We start from the raw sequence: 13,169 nt of genomic DNA on the forward strand, positions 1-13,169 counted from the left end.
GAAGAGGAGCGCTGGATGATTCGAGTTCAAGTTCCAGGAAGGACATTCATGCCAGTCACTGAACCTATAGAGTTTTCCTTTGATGCCCCAACTTGGAGTCTAGGAAGGAGCATGGCAGCCCACATCGCCATGGGACGCATTGGTGAAGTTTACCACAAGGATCTCAAGGATACTATCTACCAGATATGTGGGCGCCGAGATGAGCAATGGGAGATAGTCAGCACCAGGAGGGACAGGTCCATTGCAGCATTCATCTAGGAGCTAAATCAGCACATTCGACGCCAGGAGAACCAAATGTGCGCAAGCATGATAGATTTGAAGAAGGCGATGACAAGGATCACCGAGCTAGAAGAGGAACTCAAGTCTACACGCGATGGATATGAGGAGGAAATGACGATACTCGTGGAGAAGAATGACGACCTAACAAGGAAGCTAGGAGTTTTCATGGGAGACCCCGCGCCAGGAGGAGAGGACGACGATTCCACTTGCCCGGAGAACTACATCATCATCGACGACACCGACTCCAACCCCGACGATAGTGATGATGATTACGAAGACGAAGCTGGAGCGGACATCATGGAGTCTTCCACCGATCAAAATTTTTAGATGACCACCATATGACTAGTAGTATTTCCCCATGTATATAGTAGTAGTGTGAGCACTTTTTAACGATAGTTCTAGACCGATTGTATGCCCTTGCTTGATTGATTGAGTGATATGATTCTGTTTGTCTCATGTGCATATGGGTAGTGCTTTCTCAGTAGACGTTTTTCTATTCTAATCTCTCCCCTCTAAACCCATCAGATGCCTCCGAGACGTGACACCGGTTTTGTCTTCCCACCGGAGATCACCCAGTTGATCCAGCAGCAGAATGCCTTGATGCATATATTAGTCCAGAACCAAGGCAACAACAACAACAACCCTCCACCAGTTGACAACTTAGCCCGTTTTCTGAGGTTACAGCCGCCGGTGTTTTCCAGTAGCACCGAGCCCATAGTTGTGGATGAATGGTTACGCAAGATTGGAAGGGAGTTGACCACCGCAGGTTGCACTGATGCTGAGAAGGTGTGTTTTGCCGCACACCAATTGGATGGACCAGCAGCGTCATGGTGGGAGAATTACACCGCCACTTTCCCAATAGCCAATATCACTTGGGATCAGTTCCAGCAAGCTTTCCGCACAGCCCATGTCTCATGAAGATCGTGTTAGCTTTGTGTACCCTCTGTCTTCTTACCTCACGTCTTGAATCTCGGGACGAGATTCTTGTTTAGTGGGGGTGAGCTGTCACAGCCCCAGATCAGCCCTTGTTTGACTTTTGCTTGTTCCTCATGTCATCATGTTTAATTTTGAAAGAAACTTGAAATGGGGATTGCCTAAACCCTAGCATTAAAGGAATTCACCAGGTTCAACCAAAATATTTCCAGTAAATCCAAATGGCTTTCAAAAATGTTCATCATTCTTGGAAAATGCTGGAAACAGTAACCAGAGGTGATGCACATCTTTCCATGTCATATTTGGGCTCTGGATTAAATCATACTCTATTTGCATTTGGGCATTTAAATGCTATTAAATATTTTAAATGCTCAAATAATCATAAACTAAAATGTTTACTGTAGGATATATTCCCAACAGTGATCATGAGTAGTTTCATGATTTTTGGAAGTGTCTAAGTATTTTTAACAAAGCCCTAAAGACTACAGAATATTAGAAAAACAAAAACAAATTAGAAAACAGAAGAGGGAGAGAAAGTTACCTGGACCTACCTACTGTGCAGCCCACCTGGCCGGCCCAGCTGGCGGCCCAGCCCACCAGGCGCTCTCCTGTCGCCTTCCTCCTCGCGCCAGTAGGCGAGGGCGCGTGCCCGACGCGCGCAGCTACACGCCGCGGCCACCTCCTCCCTCCCTGCCTGCCTGGCTCCGCCTTGACGCGTCTGGACGATGCCACGCGACCCCCAGACCCGTCCGGCTCTCTCTCGCTCTCCCCCTCCTCTGTTCTTCCCGCCCGAACGCCTCCGTCGCCGCTGCTCGCCACCACCGCGGACACCGCCATCCCGGCGACGCCCTGAGATGCCCAAGAGCTCCGCCTAGTATCCCTCTTCCTCCTCGTCGAGCTGTGCAACGCCGGACGCCCCGAGTGCCTCCACGTCGTCGTCTTCAACCTCCCAATGCCGGAGATCCCTCTCGCCGCCCCGCTCGCTCCGGTGCTTCCCCGGGCACGCCGAGGCCACCTCTGCACTCGCCGTGAGCTCCTCTACCGATTCCCCCTTCTCCCATGTCCATTAGCTCAGCGTAGCCTTCGTTTCCGTCGAGACCGAGACCTCACCGGCGCCGGACTTGACGCCGTCGTCGTTTTGGTTCGCCTCCGTTTAAACCGAGCACGTAGCCGTGCTCAGTGCACCCCCAGGAGGCCATAGCACCCCTCCGCACCCCCTGTCATGCTCCCTAACGCCGCCCCCGTGCTAACCCGAACTCCGGCGGCCGCAAAAGAGATCGCCGCCGTTGACTCCGTCCACCCCCACTCGAACCACGGCCACCCACAGATGCGCCTCGCTTCCCTCTTTCAAACGCGCCCTTCCGCGCGTCAAACGGTGGCCTGTAGGCGAAACCCGAGTCACTCCAGTGCGCCTCCGCCGCGTTTTGGTCGCCGCCGGCGTAACCCCGGCAAGGGTGACGTGGCAGATTAGTTAGGGCTAATGACGCACTTAGTCAACACCTAGTGACACTGACAGCAGGGCCCCACTGACTAATTAAACATAGATTAGTTTCTATTTAGTTTTAACTAATCACAGTGGCCCCACGCGTCAGCGTTGACCATGCTGACGTGGCCATTGACTGGGTCCACATGTCAGTGACCCTAACTAGCACCGTGACACCGACCAGTGGGACCCCACTGGTCAGGTTTGACCCTGGCCAGCCCGTTGACTCGCTGACGCAGTGATGACGTCAGGCTGACGCAGTATTACATTTTCTGGATTTATTTTTAATCAGGAAATTCCAGAAAATAGTATAAACTTCTAAAAATCATATAAAATCAACCGTAGCTCAGAATGAAATAATTTATATATGAAAAATTATCAGAAAAATCCAAAGAATCTGTTTATGGCATCCTCATGCATGTTTGAACAACTTACAGCCACTGTATATGACAATTTAAATAAATGGCATCTGAAATGTCTTATATGGAGTTTGAATTTGAACCTAAGGTTCAAACCAACTCCATTTAATATGTTGCTAGCTGCATTAGCTCAAAACACATTCATATTGCCATGTCATGATCATGCATCATATTGTGCATTGCATTGATTGTGTTCTTCTTTGTTTGCCGGTGATTGTCCCCTCTCGATAGCCGTGTTTCCGACGATGAGTTCGATGACACTAATGAAGACTCAATGCTATCTTCGGAAGTGTCAGGCAAGCAAAACCCCCTTGTTCATTCCGATACAATCCCATTCTCTCGCTCCTGCTCTCTTCTACTGCATTAGGACAATCGATTCAACTGTTACATGCTGCGGTAGTTGAACCCCTTTTCCTCTGCATGACCTGTCATTGCCACAGTAAATAGATGAAACCCACTAGCATGAGTAGGAGTTGTTTGAGCCCTAATGTGCCTACTCATTCATGCTTGTTTGTCATGCCTGCTACTGCTTAGAGTTGAGTCGGGTCTGATTCGTCGGGGATGAATTGGAATGGTGATGAACATGTCCTACTGTGTGTGAGCTAAGTGTGTGAACACGATTTGGTAAAGGTAGCGGTGAGAGGCCATGTAGGAGTACATGGTGGGTTGTCTCATTGAAGCCGTCCTCAGGAACTGAGTTCTGTGTTTGTGATCCATGATACAGTTACTACCACGCATTGGGCCCGAAACCAATGGACCCCCTCGGCTTCTTATTCACCCTTGTCCTCTGTCCAGGAGTTGCACGTAGTTTCTGGTGTTTGTAGTAAGCTGGAGGCCGTGGACAGCGCTGACCAAGGGGTGGGCTGTGATGCGGTAGGCTCGTGGCCCGGTGTACCGAGTCGCCCGTTTGGTGACCGGGAACCCTGCACACATCGTTCGGGGCCGTATGTGGAAACCTCGGCCGGACTCCCTGCGGATGGAACCTGAATAGGCGATAAACCTGGACTAGAGACTTGAGTGTTTAGGTAGGCTGTGGCCGACACCCACGTTGGGCTTCCGCTTGAAGGTTGCCGAGTACATGTCGTGTAAACGACGGTAAGTGGTGAGAGCGTGTGTGTCGAAGTACACCCCTGCAGGGTTAATATGATCTATTCGAATAGCCGTGTCCGCGGAAATGGACTTCTGGGTTGCCTATAACAGTTCATAGACAAGTGAAAGTGGATACCCTAAAATGCGCAAGATAAGCGTGAGTGCTATGGATGGCGTTCTCGTAGGGAGACGGGAGCGGGTCCATAGTGGAGTATTGATATGGTGAATATGTGGACTCGTGTGCGCCACCTCAAAAGAGTTCCTTGCAGTCATAGTTAGGATAGCCACCGAGTCAAAGCTGGCTTGCTGCTGTTAAACTCCACCACCCCCTTTGTTGATACCGATGCATATGTAGATAGTTCTGATGTAAGTCTTGCTGGGTACATTTGTACTCACGTTTGCTTATTTTATGTTTTGCAGAGAGAGACGTCAGTCTCGCTAGTAGTTCCGTGTGGACTTCGACGTTTAGCTTGATACCTCAGCTACGATCTTGTGCCCTCGGCAGGATCTAGTAAATAGTCAGGCTTCTCAGCCTTTTTCATTTGTAGATGTCTGTACTCAGACATGTTAAGCTTCCGCATGTGTTTGACTTGTATGCTCTGAATGTTGGGTCATGAGACCCATGTTTGTAATATTTGGCTCTTCGGAGCCTAATGAATAAATACTCTGAGTCGTAGAGTCTTGTTGTGATGCCATGTTGTATTTGCACATATCGAGCATATTGTGTGTATGATTGAAATGCTTGGTATGTGTGGGATTCGACAATCTAGTTGTCTATCCTTAGCAGCCTCTCTTATGGGGAAATGTAGTCTAGTGCCTCCTTGAGCCATAGTAGTCCGCTACAGCCCGGTTCACCGGAGTCCTGCTAGCCCAGCACTACTGCTCTGGACACTTGACTGGCCGGCATGTGTTTCATATCGTTCCTGTGTCTGTCCCCTCGGGGAAATGTCACGCGGTCACATCCGGAGTCCTGCCTAGCCTGCTACAGCCCGGGTTCCCGGAGTCCTGTTAGCCCAGTGCTACAGCCCGGATTCTCACGCTGCTGACCGACACGTTCGATGTTGATTCACGTATGCCTGTCCCCATACGTTAGTGCCGCTTTGGGTTCACGACTAGCCATGTCGGCCCAGGTTCTCTGTCATATGGATGCTAGCGACATTATCATATACGTGAGCCAAAAGGCGCAAACGGTCCCGGCCATGGTAAGGCGACACCCGTGGGGATACCGTGCGTGAGGCCGCAAAGTGATATGAGGTGTTACAGGCTAGATCGGGGTGACCTAGAATCGGGGTCCCGACAGATTCAAAACACAAGGAGGTAGTCTATGAAATCGGAGACAGAGCGTATCTGCGAGTGTCACCTCTTCGAGGAGTTAAACGTTTTGGAGTTAAGGGAAAGTTAGCCCCGAGATTTGTGGGACCGTACCGTGTTTTGGAACGCATGGGAGAGGTTGCCTACAAGTTGGAGTTACCCGAAGGACTGTCGGGAGTACAAGATGTGTTTCACGTTTCCCAGTTGAAGAAGTGCCATGCAGAGATGGCCGATATTCCTCTAAGAGATATAGTGCCCCTAGAAGCGATTCAGTTGGACAGTGATTTGACATATGAGGAGAAACCTGTCAAGATTCTTGAGTTTGCCAGCCGAGTTACTCGCAGCAAGTTTATCAAGTTTTGCAAAGTTCAGTGGAGCCACCATACCGAGGATGAAGCCACCTAGGAACGAGAAGATGATCTACGCAAAGACCACCCGCACCTATTTTCTAGCAAACCCGAATCTCGAGGGCGAGATTCATCTTAAGGGGGGTAGGTTTGTAACATCTCAAATTTTCAATTTGGAATGTTATACATAGGTCATTCATGCATATCATATTTTATTGCATTTTCATTTCGCGATCCTCAAAATCCTAAGCAACTCAAGGACCCGCGGAGAGAGTTGGGGATTTCACGTTTTTCATATTTGAATTTTATCAAACATTGAAACAAGGATCATTTTGGTTTTAATGATTTTTCTCTCTGAAAATATTTCAAATTTAAAATATATGAGAGGAGATAATATGACTTCTCCAAAATAGTTGAAATATTGGAGGAAAAAATATTAAAATCAAATAAATAATTTTATTTTGATTTTATTTCTATTTTATTCGAATTAGGAAAAGTACGCGTTTTTCAAAACTGCATTATAGGCCCAAATAAATGTTCACCTTGTCCGGCATATTTTTCGAGGACGGGGAAAATTTATGTCAGGATTTTCGGAGTCCGTTTTGTATTTCTTTTCTTTGTTTTTATGCGCGGAATTATTTGTTTAAAAAAGTTACCATCTTACCGGGCCATGTCCAACCTGGACTTCGACTCGGCTGGCCTTATAAGCCACCCCCGTGACCCCCCTGCAGCCCGTCCCACCGCCACAGCCCACCCGCGCCCCAAACCCTAGTCGCCAGCCCTGCCCGCCTCGATCCGCACGCTGCCGACGCCGCCGCTGCCGTTTGCCACCGCCGCCGAAGTCGCCCGCCGCCGCCGTCATCACGAACGCCGAGGTGGCCGCCGGTTTTTTTTTAAACTGATCGGTTTTATTTCGAAAACCTAGATTCGCTTTTTTAGATTAGATCGGTTCGGTTTTTCCGTCGGTTTATTTATTTTGCGGACGTTCGTCCGTACGTTCGTTTTAACGAACACCATTCACCAGTTAGCCGCAGACAGCGAACCTTCGTTCGTTAGCCTGTTCGTCAGTTTTTCTTTTTCCAGGGTTTTTTCGCGATTATTTTCGATCGCGATTTCTGCCCTGATTTTCGTTTTAGTTTATCTTTTCGCTCGTTTATCGGAATCAGGCGATTCAAGTGCCTAGATCTTCGTCTCGTAACCCTCTTTCTGTTTAACCAACTTGAACAAGATTTTGGTACTGTAAAATTTGACTTTCGTCCAGATTAGTAATCAGATCTTGTTTCTTTCGCAGTTTGAGTTTCGTTGCTCCGTTTGATTTGATTCTTTTTGGAAACCGGAGTTCTTCAGTTGAACTTTCTGGTTAGTTTTTCTTATTTGGGTTTTACCCGTGCATCATTGGTTGATTGCTTAAGTATGCTATTGTTTGTTTGCGATAGAATTCCCGGAGTGCGAAGCGTGCTACTATGAGTCCCTAGGTTTTGCGGATCATCAGCAAGGCAAGTAACACATTGATCATACTCTTTTCATACCCAGTTTTTATGCATTAGTTACAATCCTCAAACACTTCATGATTCGGATGTGTTTAACTTGTGGGTATTGGGAAGTAGTTGATGAGGTAGAACCTATTGCCCTGTTTATTATCAAACCCTAGGAGTTACTTCTATGTTATGCTTATATTGCCATGCTATGCTCGTAGACGTGGATTGGGTTTGAGTGTATCCATGACAGATGTGAGTTATTAATTAATGGTTCAACTTAAGGTGGCAACTTTAATACACATCTGGGTGGATTGTTTGTTTTGGGCACCTGGGGAATCCAGTGTTGTCCTAGGAGATCCGGGGGTTATACCGTGTGATCATCCTACGGTCCGCCACCCAGGCTCAAAGGGATCATAAGATTATTCATGCTAGAATCTTCCGTGTGCAGCCACAAGCCATTATGGGCTCTGGCATAGTTGAGTATGTTGTGTGACCTCTTTCAGTGGTGGGCTAGTAGATGTAGAGGGAAGTAGGTGTAACTGTCCACCCAGAGTAAAGAGTTAATGCTTCTGAAAGAGTGTGTCTCGGTCATCCGTTTCTCAAACACCATGTAGTGCGAGAAATCAAATGGAGGAGATCGAGTCTTGTGGGCAAAAGTGCGCAAACCTCTGCAGAGTGTACAAACTAATTATGGTTAGCCGTGTCCCCGGTTATGGACATCTTGAGTATCTGGTACTTGAATTATTGATTTGATCTCATCACTCTAAATTAATTGTTGGTTTATTAATGATTACCTTAATTGGGATTGAGATGGGGGTACCATTCTCAATGTTTCAACCACCATGATAGTTAAATAAAAATTTATTCCTTTGTTGTAGGGGGGAATTGGCTTTTCGCAAAACTATATAACCATAGAGCCTCCACCAGCCATATATGCATGTAGCGTTAGCATTTATCTGTTCTTTGCTCTACTGTGTTATATTGCCAGCATATTCCATGTGCTGACCCATTCTCGGGCTGCAACGTATTATGTTGTAGACTTTTCAGATGAGGAGTAAGGTTCGCTAGGCCGTTGTCGTGCACTCAGCTATGCCGTTGGAGTTGATGGACTCACTTTGTCTTCCATGTCTTCCGATGTTATCTTATTTAGATGCCTTAAGCCATATTTATTGTAATAAGTTCTCTTTGGAGACATTCAATGTAATAAGTGTGTGATTGCTACTCTGTTATAAATCCTTCGAGTACTGTGTGTGTCAGCATTACCGATCCAGGGATGACACTGAAGCACAGAGACTTGACCGCCTGAGGTCGGGTCGCTACAGACCATGGACGTCATTAGTGCAATATTTTTTACATTATTCCTTGTGCCTGTTTTTTGACCTGGGTCCACACACATATGACATAGACCCGGGGTTTCTAGCTGTACGGAGCTCATTGTTGAGGCCAATCATACAAGAAGGTGACAAGGTTTTAGAACCTCTCCTTCTCAGTTGCGGGAATAATGACCTTGATGACCATTGTCAAGACTGTTGATTCTGTGATGTCATCCCCAGATCTTGTAGATCCTTGTGATTCATGAGATGTATCTCTGCTTATTTTCCTTTGCCTGACTCGTGAGGTTGTGGGATCCTTACTTTCCTTATGTATATCTGCTGGATCCTTGCCGCAATCTCGTATGAGTGACTGATATGACTGGGGATGCATGCTCACCATATATAAGAATCGTATGCAACCAAACACTTGAGTCTTGAGATAGGCATATGTTTTGACTGAATTGTTCTTCTGACCAACAATATTGTTGATCTGATTCTTGAGATGTACTGCCATATACTGCCAACTCACCGCATAATCTCTGAGGATGGTGCAATAGTGGGGTACTGGCGCGGACTGAGTGGCTTACGAGAGAAGCCATCCGAGTAGCTTTCCAAGGAAGACTTGTTAACTTCTGCTCAAATCTTTTGTCTGGGTATCGTGCAGAAGAAGGCTCTATAGCTTACACACGAGGCTTGGTCTGATTATTGTGCAGGAGAAGCCTGAGTTCCGTACTTGAGAAGCTTCTCCTCGGGTTTGCTTGTTGAGAAAAATTCATTTTTGTCCGTCAGAAGCTTTTACCGAGGTATCTTGCTAAGACTGGGTATCTTGGGCCGAAAACTGTTCACATATCATGCTGAGGAAAAATCGAGGAGCCTTGCATCATAAATTTCTTCCGATAGCGTGTGGAAGAATACTGAGTTTCTTACGTCCAAACCTTCATATTAATATGCATACTGAAATCTACACACACGCCCATAATATTCTGTGGCTGATTATTTGCATGAGAAAATTTGTTTGACTGTCTTCCTTGAGCGTATCACATTCTGACTTTATTTCCACTACTAGGAAAAGGCCTGCTAGTGGCGCACCTGTTTTGGCTACTAATGGCGCACTACAAGTGCGCCACTAGCATCACGCCATTAGTAATTAATACTAATGGCCCACCCCTGGTGCGCCATTAGTATACCAGATACTAATGGCGCACCAGGGAGTGCGCCATTAGTATATCATACGGTGCGCCATTAGTATGCCTCCCAGGGGGCCATATTTACCCATGTGCTCTGGCTTACTAATGGCGCACTTGTTGATGATGCGCCACTAGTGTGCATTTTGCAGTGCGCCACTAAAGTGCTGGGTGGTGCGCCACTAGTATGAATATTAGGGATTTTTTTCTTTTCTGATATTTGCACAGGTTACAAAACATATTAGTGCACAGAATATAAACAGCACAACATATAAACAGCAGATTTATCGAATACAATAGAAGATTAGTCTCCGAATACAATTCATCATATTAGTCTCCGAATTTAAAATACCGAACAAAGTTAGAACATTACAAGTCTCGAGACCGCGAGTAGCGAGTTTGTCTTCACATTACAAGTCGATATCGATCATCTAAACTACCATCACATAGAAGAGAGCTGCGGTCATCACGATGAGCATAATCGCGATGAAACTGGTCTTCATCCGGTTCCTCCAACGCTCCCTCCTCTCTCCCGCTAGATAGCGCGCGTATCTAACTTCCGCCTCCGCCCTAGTGGTGTACCCTTTGTAACTATTACCGCTGAAATGGTGAACCTGTCTCCGACACTCATCCCAGACGTCGTAGACTCCGGGAACCTTACCCTTGTACACGACATACGACGGCATCTCTATATATGCACTAGCCAAACAAAACGTTAGTAGCAATTCACAGACAATACATAAGCAATATATAAGTATGCAACAAAAGGATCGGAAGAGAAAAGCAACACATTAATAGCACGATTCATGGTCCTACTAATAAATAGCATCGATTACATATAAGTTGAACGACTGTCCAAACCAAAGAGACATACAAGTTCATTAAAGTTTAATATTACAACATGAGCCAATCGACATTTCAGAACTACATAGCATCACTACTTTCGACTCGACTCAGGGACCGGAGCGTGGATGAAGCCGCCGTCTTTCGTGATGGTCATGAAATCGTGGGCGTTGTCAGCCTGCATTTGTAGCGTTGTTTCTATCTCACTGTTGGACGGTTGAGATCTGAGGTAGAACTGCCCCGAGGTACGAAGGACATCTTGATGGGTGATTTTCGCAAACTCCGACTGGATGCGAAAGAATTCTTGTCTGATGTCCGCGTCCTGGATTGCCGACAAGCATGTGGCCCAATCTTTGAGATTATTTGGTAGCAGAAGGTGATTATGGTCCCGTACGAGCACCCGCATGTGATGGAGGGCGTAGTAGGCATCCTTTTGACCGCCAGGCGGCTGCTTGACGCAGGGGAACGTCGTATTGTGGGTGAACACGTGCTTGTCGTACCTACGAATTGGCCTGCTGAAGGTGCCTCCAGATCTGGCGTAGCCGGGAATAGCTTCATCAAGAACTTTCTTTATATTTGTGTAGTCTTTCTTCGACTGACGGTCCGGGTCGAAATACGTGGCCATGGAATATTTCGGGCTTAAGAGGATGAGTGTGCAATGTGTGTCACTGCACAAAACACGGAATGTTAGAAAAAAAGAACGATCGAAATCTAAGAAATCATATGTTACGGGGCGGTGAGGGGATGACTTACTCGGGAAAGTAAGGCACGAGGCAGTTATCCTTATCTGGGTTTGCCAGAATGACGCCTTCGAGGTATGAAATCGCGACTTGCCGGTCCCCAGCGCTGCCCAAGATCTTGGCACACATGTAGAAGGAGTCAACTATCACGATGTCCGGGGTCTTGTCTCTAACGATCCACATCTCCATACTCAACGAAAATAGCCGAACGAATGTGTAGTGCAGCGGATGAAGGTTAAACATAGCGAAGATGTCATCAAACCGCAGGACGATCGTACCCCCGATGGCGCTATCCACAAAGCCCTTGCCCTCTGGGACCTTGGCCACGAAAACCGGGTATGCCACATCATTCTCGGAGAGACGCCGCTTCTCCAAAGAAAGAACACTGTCATGCAGACTCCGCATAGCATCGGTTGCAGCATTGAGCAGATTAGTCGGTAGCATCGCCCTGCCCGCCACATGCACCCTCCTCGAGATATCCTTAGGTGAAGGTGGCCCGTCCTGAGCACGGATCATACTCGGTGCCGGCTGGCTCGCACCGCCCTTGTTATTCTTTAGTTTCCGTCCCTTCTTCTTCATCTGTTGTAATGGGATCGAGTTCTGCTCAGAGACCGCCTTCTTGAGTGTGTTGGGGATGATAATATTCCGCACCTCGGCTATCTGAGGCTCGGTGAAGGCGGCAGCTGGAGGCGTCTCCTGAGGACTGAACGCCAGACGACGCCTATTGCAATTGGGTTTCTCCGCGGTACCAGCTAGATCGCGGTCGTCTTTTTCAGGGTTGGGTTCTTGAGAAGGAGGCCCGAAGAATTCGTCACCGTACCCATGTTCGGCAAAGTACTTATCGACGTTGGTAAATGTACCGTCGTCGTTGTCGTCGTCGTCCGGATCCTGTGCCATGTGCATGTCCGGATCCTGTGCCATAGGGATGTCCGGCATGTCCGGTAGCGTTGCGACGGTCTTGCCATGGCTTGGCGCCGGCACGACTGGCGGTGTTGTCTGTGGGGTGGTGTCCCCTGCCCCCAAACGAATCTGGCTCTTCGGCCAAAGCAGGGGCCAGCTTACGCAGGCGCTGAGGGTCATCACATCATCTTCGTCGGCCCCAGCGGGTCGAATCGGAGGTAACAACTTGTCGCAGCCTGGCAGCACCCGAACCAGTTCAACCCTATACACGGTGGGTGGCATCGGATTACCGTGGAACACGGGGTTGCCCGGTTGAACGATTCTGCCCTTGGCGACATCGATCAACTCGCCGCCCACGAAGTGCAGGAGAGTGCATGGAACGTCGGCGGCGCCCTGCAAAAACATGTAGGGCATCAGGGATGCCCAGTCAAAGGCAAGGAGATGAATTCATCGGTCGAGAGGCTTAGTTACCGTGATGGCGTCGAGCTCGGCTAATGTCGAGGCACCGCCAACGGTGGGCGTGCAACTGACGGAGGGGCCACTTGCTGCCGAGGTGCCGTTCGGCGTACACCCGGGTGCATTAAGCTCCAATGCCCGTGCCGGCGCCGGAGACACCAATACCGCCTCCCCGAAGACACCAATGGCGCCGCCTGCGCGTTGTGCGAGTTGCTGGCCGTGAAGCTGGGAACCGGGGGCGGCCCCTATTGGCCGCCCGCAATCCACGTCTGCAGCCCCTGAATCAAGGTAGGCACAATGGCGGTGAGCGTCATTCCCAGTTGTTGTTGCACTTGCTCTTGGACAATCTACGGTATCCACGCCACTTGTGCCTTGAGTTCTTGAACCTCGCGCG

The sequence above is a fragment of the Triticum aestivum genome, chromosome 7D, assembly GCF_018294505.1.
Source record: "Triticum aestivum cultivar Chinese Spring chromosome 7D, IWGSC CS RefSeq v2.1, whole genome shotgun sequence".
Lineage (NCBI taxonomy): Eukaryota > Viridiplantae > Streptophyta > Magnoliopsida > Poales > Poaceae > Triticum > Triticum aestivum.